This window comes from Macrotis lagotis, chromosome 7, assembly GCF_037893015.1.
Source record: "Macrotis lagotis isolate mMagLag1 chromosome 7, bilby.v1.9.chrom.fasta, whole genome shotgun sequence".
In the NCBI taxonomy this organism is placed as follows: Eukaryota; Metazoa; Chordata; class Mammalia; order Peramelemorphia; family Peramelidae; genus Macrotis; species Macrotis lagotis.
The window spans coordinates 40452061-40465680 of record NC_133664.1 but is presented as its reverse complement, the minus strand read 5'-3'; the positions used below and the strand labels follow the sequence as shown (position 1 = coordinate 40465680).

At 38.9% G+C, this 13620-nt stretch overlaps 1 pseudogene; it reads left to right on the top strand.

Annotated features, from left to right (window-relative positions):
- Positions 1–11208: 11208 nt before the first annotated feature.
- Positions 11209–12061, top strand: LOC141494024 (lysophospholipase D GDPD1 pseudogene; annotated as a pseudogene).
- Positions 12062–13620: the final 1559 nt, after the last annotated feature.

Genomic DNA, 13620 nt, shown 5'->3' with positions numbered 1-13620 from the left:
AAGATTATAATTTACAAATGCAGACTGCAACATTCCTCTTGCCTGCCTCACAAGGATCTTGGGGGGGAGGGGGCAAACGATGTGCAAGCCATAAAGTTCCATGTCTCATTCCATAATCATCACCGAACATCTCCTCCATTCTGAGCACCACTTTCGAAGCTAGGGACATATTGACAAAATGAAAAACCTCTCCTGAACTCAAAAGCTTACATTCTAGTGAGCAGATGGAACAGTCATTTGGTTGCTTGGTGTGGTCATCTTCGATATGAAGGACATATAGTAGTATATAGCCAAGGATACATGTGATAATATGATGCACAAATTGGATCATTTATCCTAATAACTGAGCATTTACTGGATTGGTTATACCAACTGATCATTTATTGGTTGTACTAATAACTGAGCATTTATCTAATGCTAGAAAGTTTTCATTGCATTTCATTTCTAGTATCTCTGTTGATATATGAATGGGAGTCAAATACAGTCAAATGCATTTATTCTGACTTTCAGTGTGCTAGTTGCCATGTGAGATATTATTATTAATTTGTGCTCTCTTAATGAATCAAGGGATTATGGGTATTAAATAGAGAACTGGTCTCGGACTTGGGAAGACCTGTTCCAGTCCTGACTCTAATGCACACTGACTAAATGACTATGGGAAAGTCATTTAATATCTCAGTACCCCAGGCAAACTAGGTGGTGCAGCAGTTAGAGCACTGGCCTTGGCGTCAGGAGGACAGGAGTTTGAATCTACTCTTAAACACTTAACACTTACTAGCCATGTGACCTTGGGCAAGTCACTTAACCCTAATTGCCTCACATCCAGGGCCATCTCCAAGTCATCTTGATTCATATCTGGCCATTGGACCCAGATGGCTCTAGAGGAGAAAGGGAAGTTGGTGACTTAGCACAGCCCCCCTCACTCAGCTCCAATTCACATGTTTGTCATGGCATCACCTCTCTGATGTCATGGTCCTCTTCAAGAACAAAGGACACACATCATCACCACCCCAGGCAAGATTTGTAGGTTGTGGAGTAGGCAGTTCACCTGCACTGGGAAGGAAAGCTTTCTCACTCAGAGCTAAGGCCAGTGAAATCACAAATCTATTCCAAAATAAATGCTAATATTATTATCCCTGAATCTTTTAAATAATGGTGCAAAAAGTCTCAATACTTAGATGAGAAGTCTTTGGATTTAAAAGGGAAAAAAAGAGATAAATTCAATCAGAGACTGCCCAGGCAGGCTTCCAACCCTTAGCAGCACTTAGGCAGAGATGCTTGAAATATCCTATTTTGGGTAGATTCTTGCTGTTCTCAGTGGAGTAACTTCCCACAACTTAGCACTTACACACAGGGTGCCAGCCCACAATCCAAATGGATAGTGGCATTTCAACAGATTCTTGATCCTCTCTTGCCGCTGGAAAGACCCAGGGGCCGCAGCTTTAGGAACACTTGCTGTAAACCAACAATAGATTTCTAGAATCTGAGCTACTAAAATAATACAGTCTCTTGGAAGTCTACCGGAGAGGAAGATACACTTAGAGTGACATCCATCTGATGAAAGCCCAATGGTGCCATCACCAGTTTCCCACTTCTCATAATGTCATGACATTCTCGGCTTTGATGACCCTTTCACAGCTATCCTTGGCTTCAAGAACTCCCTACTAGCTTCTCTGTTCAGTTGGGAGATACTGTCTGGCTGCAAAGATGTGTCCTGGAAGACAAAGCTATGGATAAAACTAGATGGGATCAGTTGGGGGAGTGTCACATCTGCAGGAATGTGGTCATATGCTTCCAGAAGCACCCTGTCTATTGTACAAAGTGACAACTGAAAAAAAAAAACTGAGAAATGTCACTAAAGGTATCCCTTGGCAGGTACATCCATGATAGCAACCCAGAAGCAACTCAGATGTCTATAGGCTTTAAGGCTTAGAAGAGATCTGTCCTCCTCACCACAACTCTGGGAGGTACCTATTCTAGGGACTGCCCTCTTCCTAATAATGTTTGTCCTTCATCCTCAAAGAAGACCATGACACTGTGCTAAGTCACCAACCTCACTTTCTCCTCCAGAGTCACCTGGGTCCACGGCCAGATAAGGATCAGGACAACTGGAAGTGCGGCAGTCAGGATAAAGTGACTTGCCCGAGGTCACTCGGCTAGGATGAATCAAGAGTCTGAGGCTGTATTCTAACTCCCATCCTTATGACTCCAAGGCCAGAGCTCTATCCACTGCACCACCTAGCTACCCGATCTTCATAACATAAATGAAGAAAATGAGTCTCAGAGATGTAAAGTCATTTGCCCAACGTTAGATAACCAAGAATCTTCAGGAGTAAAGGGCAGTTTTGACATATGTTGTAAACTGAATTCATGTTCAATGCCAAATTGCACAATTAAGATATTCCAGTGCAGACTGCTGCCTTTCCCTTTTTTCTTCCTAGCTGCCAATTACCTGGTTGGTCTGTGGACTAGATGTTTTACAGTGCCACAACAGGCATCTCAAACTCAACAAATCCAAAAGAAAACCATTTTTGATCCTACCTTTCCAAACTCACCCTTCTCCTTTCTGCTGAGGACAACACTGATCTCCAGGTCTTTAGTTTACAGCTGTAGAGTCATCTTCAATACTCCTGTCCACAACAGCTGTAGAGTCATCTTCAATACTCCTGTCCACAATGAATCAGTTGTCAGATCTTTCCCATTCCATTTCCATAACATTCCAGTACAGGTCTCCTTTCCACTCTAATGGTCACTACATCAACACCACTTCTCTGGACTATGGTGATATCTTTCCAATTGGCCTCTGTGCTGCAGGTCTCTAAGCTCCAATCCATCCCTCCTAAGCAGAGTGCCGACCAGGTCACTACTGCTCAAAAAATTCCAGTGGGTCCCTATTGTCTACAACAAGGGTGGGGAACCATTTTTCTATCAAGGATCACTGAATATTTATAATATCATTCATCTGCTATATTTGGTCAAACATTTAATTATCCACTCCTAAAAAAGCATTTAGATTTATTGAATTTCGAGTGCTGCCTGCCGTTGCCATAGCAACACCAGACCAAATGATTTCTGTAGCCTTATATGGCCAGCAGATTGGACATTCCCCAGCCCTGGTCTACAGGATTATATAGAAATTCCTCTGTTTGGTATTTAAAGCTCCTCACAATCAGCAATGTTCCTGCTTCATCACTCCACCACAAGCAACTTATCATTCAGTCAAACACTGTCTTGTTCTCATCTTTGACATTCCCACATTCCATCTCCATGCCTATTCATGGGCATTCCATTCCTGGAATGCACTGGCTTTCACCTCTCTCTCTCTCTCTCTCTCTCTCTCTTGGAATTTTTAGCTGCCTTTGGCCTGAGGCTTTCCTCCCCTTCAAAATCACCTCATTTTATGTTTTTTATTCCCATATATGTAGACACGGGAGTTCAAATCACTTAACAAGCAAGTCACTTAACCCTGACTGCCTCACATCCAGGGCCATTGCCAATCATCCTGATCCATATCTGACCACTGAACCCAGATGGCTCTGGAGGAGAAAGTGAGGCTGGTGACCTCGCCCAGCACTCCTTACTCTAATCCAATTCACATGCTTGTCATAGCATCACCTCCCTGATGTTGTGGTCTTCTTTGAGAATGAAAGACAAAAATTATTACTTGGGAACATGGATCCTTGTAACTCTGGTGTTCTCAGAATCAGTGTAACCAAGTACATAGAAAGCTAGCCTCAAAGACAAAAAGGCCTGGGTTCAAGGTGTCTGACACATACTGACTGTATGATCCTGGGAAGTTCACCCAATCTCTCAGTGTCCCCGCTGCAGAAAAGGTGCTAAGACTACATTGGCAAAAAGAAGTTTCCTTAAACTAGGGGTCCCTATTATCAAGAAAATCATAAGAATCACTTAATCAATCAGCAAATATTTATTAATTACTCTGTGGGAGAGCACTGACTCTCTCCACATCCGTTGAAGTTGTGTTTGAAATGTCTATGGCAGAGAAGACCAACCACCTACCTGAGGAAGCCCACTCACCAATTGATAAATAAAAGCCTCTCACCAATTGATAAAGGTCAAATGATTTGAAAAGACAATTTTCAAAGGAAGAAATCCAAGCCATCAAGAATCATATTTAAAGAAAAAGATTCTAAATTACTAATAATTAGAGACATTCAAATCAAAGGCAACTCTGAGGTGCTACTTCTCTCCATTAGATTAGCAAGATTAACAAAAAAAAGAAAATGACAGATATTGATGGGGCTGGGGGAAAATAGACACAAATCATACTATTTGTAGAACTGGGAATGAGTATGTCATTTTTGTAGCAATTTGAAAAATGTCCCCCAAAGCACTTAATCGTGTATTTTTATTTTTTATAAAAATTTGACCTAGTGGTACATTTATGGACCCAAAGAGATAAAATAAAGAGGGGAAAATGACCAATTACAATAAATAATTATAGTAGGGTGGTTATAGCTATTGTTTCTATAGTGAAAAAAATTAAAAATGAAAAAGATCCCCATCCAATGAACAATAGCCAAATTATGAAACACAAATGAAATATGATACTATTGTCCTGTCAGACATGAAAAATAGGAATTTTCAGAAAAACCTGAGATCTATGTGAGAAAATGTTTCTTTTATTCAGCTTATATATATATTTTTAACCTTGATCCAGCTTGAATGGAAGGAGATATTATTTAAAAATTTAGCCTTTATTTATCTTGGATTCAGGGAAACATATTTCTTTTAGTGAATGCCTTCACATTTATTGATCAAGGCAATTGGGGTCGTGACTTGCCTAAGGCCATACAGCTAGTAAATGACAAGTGTCTGAGGTCAGATTTGAATTCAGGTCCTTCTGACTCCAGGGCTAGTGCTCTAACCATTGCACCACCTAGTTGTCCCAAGCTATCTAATATGAATAGTAACAATTAACCAATCACTGCCTGTCATCTATATGTAGCCCCTGAATAAGTAGGGTACCAAATTAATACTTCTACTTGTGAATTCTTGTGCACAAGTCCTACATAGAATTGTGAGGATGAGACGTGGCCATTTCATGCAAAATGATAGATGGAAGCATGGATAGAAGAGCTGCATAGAATCCTAATCACTGAAGGCACACTGATATGCCAATACGGCTCTCTGGTTTTGTAGTTTCTTTAAAGACTATTCATCCCTGGGTTTCAAAGACTATCTGACAGAGAGTAGCGTGCTATCAACATGCTGGCAGGATGAGTCCATCATTAAGTGTGATAACAATTGGCAGTCTGCCTAAGTGAAAATCTGGGTTCTCAGAAAGGGAATTCCCCAGGGGAGATTTAAAAAAAAATAAACCAAACTGCTCCAATTTGTACTCACCCTGATGACAGCTCTCCACCACATCTTCTCCAACAATTCCAGGAATCATCCCAGAAAATCCATTCCTTAGATAAGAATTCTGGAAATAGAGGGAAAAGACCAAGAAGTCATTTACCAAGTGGCTTGCATTTCATCCTAGAGGCCTCTGTGATTGCCCTTTCCCAAGAAGTGTCTCCCCAGCCCCCCTCACCCTCAATGAATTGGCTGTGTCTTCTTTACCTTTCCCAGTAATTAGGGTGGGTGAGGAAAATTAGGAAACAAATAGAAGTTAAAAATGAGGCAGAGAATGAAATGTCCTGAAAAGATAAGAATGAATTATAATAAGAGAAGAAGCCAAGAGTGAAATAAATAGTAACAATACCCCTCCCCTTCCCCCACAGCAATTTATTAGGGAGTTCCTTCACACAGTGACAAGTAAAAAGATGTCATCATTTTGTATAAAGCTCTTAGTTGATTATCTGATAGCAGTCACTTGCCTTCTAAGTAAGAATATTGAAGTGGAGAAATAATAGTGTGAATTAACCAAAACAGTGAATAACACAAAAGGCATTTATATTTCACTTCGTAAATCCTGATATTCTTAGGCTGAGTGAGCTTGGCCCAACAGTGGGATTGTGTCTTGATGCAGTCTGGAATATGCTAGGAATGGCTCAGGACTGAAACATTCACCAGAGGAAAAATCCACAAACTAGAAATAACAACGGTGAGATGTCATTTATATGTGGAAATCAAAGCAAGGTCAAGACAGAGAAAGACAGATAGAGCAAGACAGACAGAGACACAAACAGATTCACCGAAAGGCAGAGACAGAGGCAAGGGAGACAGAAACAAACACAGACATGCAGAGAGACAGAGAAAAGAAAGGCAGATAGAGACACAGAGAAAGAAAAACACAGAGACAGAGAGACAAAGCCAGAGAGAGAGAAACAAAGAAAAAAGAGACAGTCAGAGACATATAAACACATACTTTACTTTTGGACATGAGTTGTGACAATTCCTAGTACTTGGATGTGCCATTTCTCCACTGCTGCTTTTGGAAGTTATAGGAGAAAATAACCCTGTTCATACGTCACTTAAATTGCTATACTATTTAATTAAATGTCTTTTGCTTGGAATTTATGTGTCCTCTCATTAAAAAAAAAAATCTTTGGTGGGAAGACACACACACATCAACATGGATGTTGACTCCAGCATGCTTTTGACACAGACTAACCTTTAGAAAACCCATATCTGAGGGGAATGCTGGATTTTGCCTTTACATCTCCCATAATCCCCAGCAAACAACATGCCTACTGTGGTTCAGTCATTTGGGGGGTATGTCTGCCTTTCCATGACTCTATTTGGGGTTTTCTTGGCAAAGATACAGGAGTGCATTGTCATTTTCTCCTTCAGTTCATTTTACAGATAAGGAACTGAGGCAAAGTTAATGACTTGCCCAGGGTCACTCAGCTAGTGTTTGAGACCAGATTTGAATCCACAAAAATGAGTCTTCTTGACTCCTGGCCAGCACTCTCACTGCACCATATAGGTTGAGAGAATCAGTACTGGGATATAATTTCAAAAGTGGAAGAATGCAAGGCAAACCATTCCACAGCACCGTAATACCAGTCTATTAAATAATAATAATAATAATAATAATAATACCAGTCTATGTTCCAACCACTGATGCCAAAGAGGCCAACTTGATCAGATCTATGAAGACCTACATCTTTAAGAAGTGATACCCCACAAAAAAGAAGTGATACCCCCAAAATGCCCCATTCATTATAGGGGGATTGGAATGCTAACTGAGCTTCATGAACTTGAATTTAAACAAATTTCTGAACCCCTAGAACATAGTAAGACCTGGACACGCTAAGCTACAAAATAGAATCATGGAATGGGAAAGGACTTTAGTGATCATTTATTTCACTCTCCTTTTTCTCTTACAGATGAGGAAATTAAAACCAAAAAGATAAGATTGTCCACCCAAGGTTACACAATAAGTTGGTATTCAGAAACAACAAAGTCATGTGCTCTGTATATCACAGTCATATTTTCCTAGAAGAAAAATGTCTTTCCATTGTACTACATATGCTTATGTATACATAATACACATAAGCACTGGGCAGCATACATATGCAAATATGAATATGTTTATATGAATGCCTGAAAATATGCATATAATCTAGGCCATATAGTCCAGGTCTTTTCAGAATGGATATAACTGATGATTATCTGAGACACATGATTTTTAGAAGGATGAGCTATTCCACTTATGTGCCACAGAGAGAATGCTATCTAGCACTTCAACTGAACTAGATGGCCATAGTGGGTAGAGCGCCAGCCCTGAAGTCAGAAGAACCTGAGCTCAAATCTGGACTTGGACTTGGGCAAGTCACTTAACCCTGATTGCCTCACATCCAGGACCATCTCTAGTCATCCTGATTCATATCTGGGCACTGGACCCAGAGGGTTATGGAGAAGACTGCGAGGCCCCACCTCACTCAAATTCAATTCACATGCTTGTCCTCACATCACCTCCCTGATATCATGGTCTTCTTTAAGAAGGAAGGACAGGAGGGCAGCTAGGCAGCACAGTAGATAGAGCATGGACCCTGGAGTCAGGAGGACCTGAGTTCAAATCTGGTCTCAGACATTTAACTAATTACCTAGCTGTGTGACCTTGGAAAAGTCACTTAATTCCATTGCCTTACAAAAAGAAAAAAAAGGAAGGAAGGACAAACATCATCTAGTGGGAAACTCAGATATTGTAATTACTTGTTGGATAATTAAAACAGTGTCATATTGAATTTCTATCTGCTTTAGAAAGGCAACCCTGGTAGTGTAGTGGATAGTGTGCTGGCCCTGGAGCAGGGAGGACCCAAGTTTAAATCCGGGCTCAGACACTTAATAATCACCTAGATGTATGACCTTGGGTAGGTCATTGCCTTAAATAAAAACCATTTTAAAAGCATCACATTAGAGCACTAGAACCAAAAGACCTAGGTGGGGAAGGATCATTGTACCAAATGTATAAATAGATGCTAGAATCATTTCACAGTTTACAAATGGTTTAAATGTCTTCTAGTTCACTAGTCCTTACATGGAAAAATATATCACTACAGATTCCATTCAAATTTGAATTAGAAATAATATTGAGTTTAATAATTATTTCTTCTGACATGTGTTACATACATGGATGGCAATTTGTTTTGTTTTGTTTTAGGTTTTTGCAAGGCAAATGGGGTTAAGTGGCTTGCCCAAGGCCACACAGCTAGGTCATTATTAAGTGTCTGAGACCAGATTTGAACCCAGGTACTCCTGACTCCAGGGCCGGCGCTCTATCCACTACGCCACCTAGCCGCCCCATGGATGGCAGTTTGAGGTCCACTAGCAAGAAATATTACTTGATACTAGATTACCAATTGCTGAAAGCCTCGAGACACCTTATCACAGGATTTCTCAAAACAATATAGAAGATTAAAAACCTACTTTGGTAAGCTTTTCTCTTCAGAGCTTAATCAGGGAGTCATATAAGACTAGAAAATGTTTTTGGGAACAAGCCAAGGTTTGAGCTATTAAGGAAAAAATCCATTAGCACAGAATTGCATCTTCTCTGGGAACAATGTTAATTGATACAAACCTAAGTTGTTTTTATTGAAGAGTCTCAGAAGAAAATAATATTTTAAACTCCTGAAGTGGTTTTCTTCTCCCAAAGTAAAACTCTTTTCTTTTTGCATAGTCTCACTCTTATTTAGTTTGCCAAATGACTTGAGATGGTATTACACTTGACAGATGACTTACTCTGAATTTGCAAATGACAAAATTACTAAAGCATAATTGGTTTAGTTCTTTAAGGGTGTATTTTTTTAAAAGAAGTATGGTTTGTCTTTTAAACAAATGTCTGGTATAAATATTTTGCACAATTCTTAATGATTTATGCAAGGTGTTACAAATAGTCTTAAAGGGTCAGGAAAAAAGAGCTCTATGATAGAATTTGTCCTTGAAAAAATTAAAATTTAATTATTAAATGATTAATTATTAGGGAAACCCAGGGTTGTTCCCTTCCTGTTTCCTTATTCTCTACTGGTCAAGGCAGTATCTGAAAGACATTGGTTATAATGAGACTAGATTAACTTTCTTTTTTTTTTTAGTTTTTTTTTTGCAAGGCAAGGGAGTTAAGTGACTTGCCCAAGGCCACACAGCCAAGGTAATTATTAAGTGTCTGAGGCTGGATTTGGACTCAGGTACTCCTGACTCCAAGGCCAGTGCTCTATCCACTGCGCCACCTAGCCACCCCCTGGATTAACTTTCTCCTTAATCTTGTTCAGACCCCACCCAAGAAGGGAAGTCATAGTGTCCTATCCAGGCTTAGGTGGTTGGGAAAGATGCTTTGTCTAGATTGTTCAAGACTGGGAGTGATTGGGGAATAAGAGTGATCAGAGTCATGTCACCCAGTTCCTCATTAGAATAGGTCCACCTCTTACTATAATGCTATTTCTATTCATTAATTATTAACCAGAGTTCATTGCCATCCTCCAGATCACCCATTCTTTCAAGGGCATGGAACATCCATGAGGGATCTTTGACATTTCAGTGTCATTGACCCCTTTTATTCATATTCACTAGCATAATTGATAAAATAAATAATTATTCACTAGCATAATTAATAAACTGATTAATTATTCATAAACTATGGTTCTTAGACTTTTATACAAAACCCACTTAATCTAAAATGTCCAAGAAGTAGAAGCAAAGCCATATTCAGGACACTAATGAATTTGTGACCACAACCCCATTATGCCTTTGCATTTTGTTTGACTATTGTTCAAGTCCTCCAGTAAATCTTCCACATGTGGTACCTCAAATTGCTGAATCGATCAATTAGTAAGCTAATTTATGAAATGTTTTCTATGTTGAGTGCTGAGAAACAAAGAGATCAAAGAAGAAATGGCTTCTGTACTCAAGAACTCACAGTCTAATGATGAGGTTCTCCTTCAGTTTGAGGCTATGGATGAATGATAGGGTTATCCTTCACCCTTGATACACTACAAATCCTATTACTTTTCAAGGAATACATCCCTCTAATGACATCTTCTATGCCACTTCTCTTCAAGGGGAGGAGGGGTAGGAGAAGAGAATTTGGGTCTGAAAAATCACAGGGAGGCTGAGTAGATCCTCAAGAAAATAAAATGGCGTACCCTTTCCAGAGGCGATGGCACTATTGAGCTGAATGGATGGAGACAAGACGCGTGGGCAATAAGGTGAAGCATGACTCGTGTCAGTTAAATATAACGGGTCAAATGAAACAATAACCAATCAGACCCCAGGACTGATAACAAATATATATTGTGCTGAATTGGGTGCCTTAAATGATACATTTTGATAGAATTTGAGTGTGAAATCAAGTATATACAAAAGAATTTAGGAATAGGGTAATTGTCAGAGATACTGAAGAGGTACCCCCCTGGTCAGACTCTGAAGCACACTAAGAGCCAGAAAAGTAAGACTGGCAAGGTCTCCAAATAATGACTACAGCCACAGGCTTCTGAGAAGGTCTAGAAATCTCCCACTGGCTGGCTAACTTACCTATCTGTTCTTAATATATGATGATGTATGTCCTGTTGTCTGTCTTGGCTTTCCTTCTGTCCCTTCCTCTAATCCTCCTGTCTGACCTTTTGATTCAAAAAAATTTGGTCTGGTATTGTTGCTGCTTTCCCATTCTAGCTGGCAGGGTTGGGAGGAAGGGGTGAGGGCCATACTGGGAGGGAATTACCCACCCTACCCAAGCACCCGAGGCACTGCCATGTTGTGTGGATTTACCAGCTGTTCACCCTGAGGATCTATGTGGTCACCCACATGGTGACCTCCTTCCTTCTACTCAGGTACCTGACCCTGCTACACCAGAGGAAGAAGCAGCATTGCTTCAGTAAACATTTCTCTCACCATGGAGATGCTGAAGAGAACTTGGAGAACACAATGGTAGCCTTTCAGCATACAGTTAATATGGGAAATGATATGCTGGAATTCGATTACCATATCTAAAAAGATATCACTCAATGGAAATCTGAAGAAATCAACCGGAATCAATATGAACACCTTTGACTTGAAGTACAGTGAACCTTACCTTGGCAAATTGGAGGCAACATTTCCAAAAGGAAGCCAAAATGAGAAAGACAAATGCATGCCATTACTGAAGGAAGTTTTTGAGGTCTCTCCTCATTCTCCAGTAAATACTGATATCAAAGTCAACAGCAATCTGTAGATTAAGAAAGTTTCAGAGTTGGTAACACAATAGAAATGAGAACAAAATGCCAGAATAGAAATTGTAGAAAAATATTACAAAGAGAATTCAGATATCACCATTTTCCCCAATCTACAATGTGTTCTGCTCATTCCTGGCCTGTTCTACACTGGTTTCTTGCCCTTTGTGCCCATCTGTGAGCAGTTTTTGAAATTCCAATGTCTTCTTTAATATTGAAACCAAAGAGCTACAGAGCATATCAAAAAGTCAAAATTTCTCATCTGGCTGACTGATAGATTGCTGATGAGAAAAGTCTTATTTGATCACTTCACTATGTGAGACACATATTCAAGTATAAGTTTGCTAAATGAAGAGCAGAAAAACAAAAACGTTTTTGATTTGGGAGCAACTGAGGTGATGGCAGACTATCCAAAAAAGCTTAAAGAACTTTCATATAATTATGTATAGCTCAACATAAAAAGGCATCCAAAGAAGACTAAGAAATATTCTCTCTTTTTTGACATCACAGATATAAACCATTTCCAGAATGGTAAAAATGTAGTTAATTAAGTTTCATGACCTCATGTCTAAGTCTGTAGAAACTATAATGTGTATTTCTTTTAAAATATATTCCAATTTTTATGTTTGTACCTAGTTTGTTTAGAAAGTTAACATTGATTGGGATAGGTCATCTTCTGTTCTCTGAAGAGGTAAGCAATTATATAGGTTATACATGTACAATTATGGAAAACATTTTCATATTAATGTTTAATCAGGAAGATTCAATTAAAAGAAAAAATGGGGAGAAAGTGAAAATAGCATGCTTCCATCTTTATTCAAACAATATCAATTCTTTATCTGGAATCAGGTATGCTTTATCACTAATCCTTTGGGCTTGGGATAAGGGTGGGGCTGTCTATATTGCTAAAGTGAGCTAGTTCTTGCAATTTAGTGGTGTCAGCATCGAATTATTTCAGAACCATGTATAACCCCAAATTTGTTGTTGCGTTGTTTCATGTATGTCTGACTCTTCATAATCTATTTTGCAGTTTACCAAGCTCAATAACGTCTAGGTTCCAGACTTCAAGTGTTGCAGCACAATGTATGCACCTACTGATGCAAAAGAAGAACATAATTTGATCTGTTCTATAATTAAATCCATAAGATAGCAAGGTACATTATGATGCTTTACTGTAATTGTTTTCTAGGGAAGAAAGAAGAACTGGGGGTGGGGCAGGGATACATTCTCACAAGCTAGAGATTTAAATTGAACATGAGGTCATTATCTTTTTTTAAACGCATGCTATAAATCTTTTTAGCAGTCAGAGGAAAGCTATTGAGAAACTGGCTTTGATGGCAATGGCTATGGCCTACTTTAGCAGCATAATACTTTGTGTATCATCATCTGAATTTTAATTTGCCTAAGATTGTCCACCTTGATAGAGAAGTTTAAACATTTCATTGGATCACTCAAATTAAATAAGTTTTGAAATTGTTTAAAGTATGTTTAAATTTATACTAGAAATTAAATAATTTTATAATTCCACATAGATTCTGGATACCCTCAACTTAGAACAAAATTAATAATACCTGTTTAGAATAGTTCATTCTGGATGGTTTATATTGGAGTTCTTAAGCAGAGATCTGCAAACTTGGTATTTAAAATATATGTATAAGACTATATTAAAATAGATAAATTCATATTTATATTTAAAATATGTAAATATATTTTATGTTTAAATATAGTTTCTTTTGTAATTCTATGTATTTTATTTTATACATTTGAAAATACTGTTCTGAGAGGGGGCGGCTAGGTGGCGTAGTGGATAAAGCACCAGGAGTACCTGGGTTCCAATCCGGTCTCAGACACTTAATAATTACCTAGCTGTGTGGCCTTGGGCAAGCCACTTAACACTGTTTGCCTAGCAAAAACCTAAAAAAAAAAAAAATACTGTTCTGAGAAGATGTCCATAGGCTTTACAAAGAGGTCCACCAAAGGTCAAGAATCCCTGCTTTAAAATAACTTC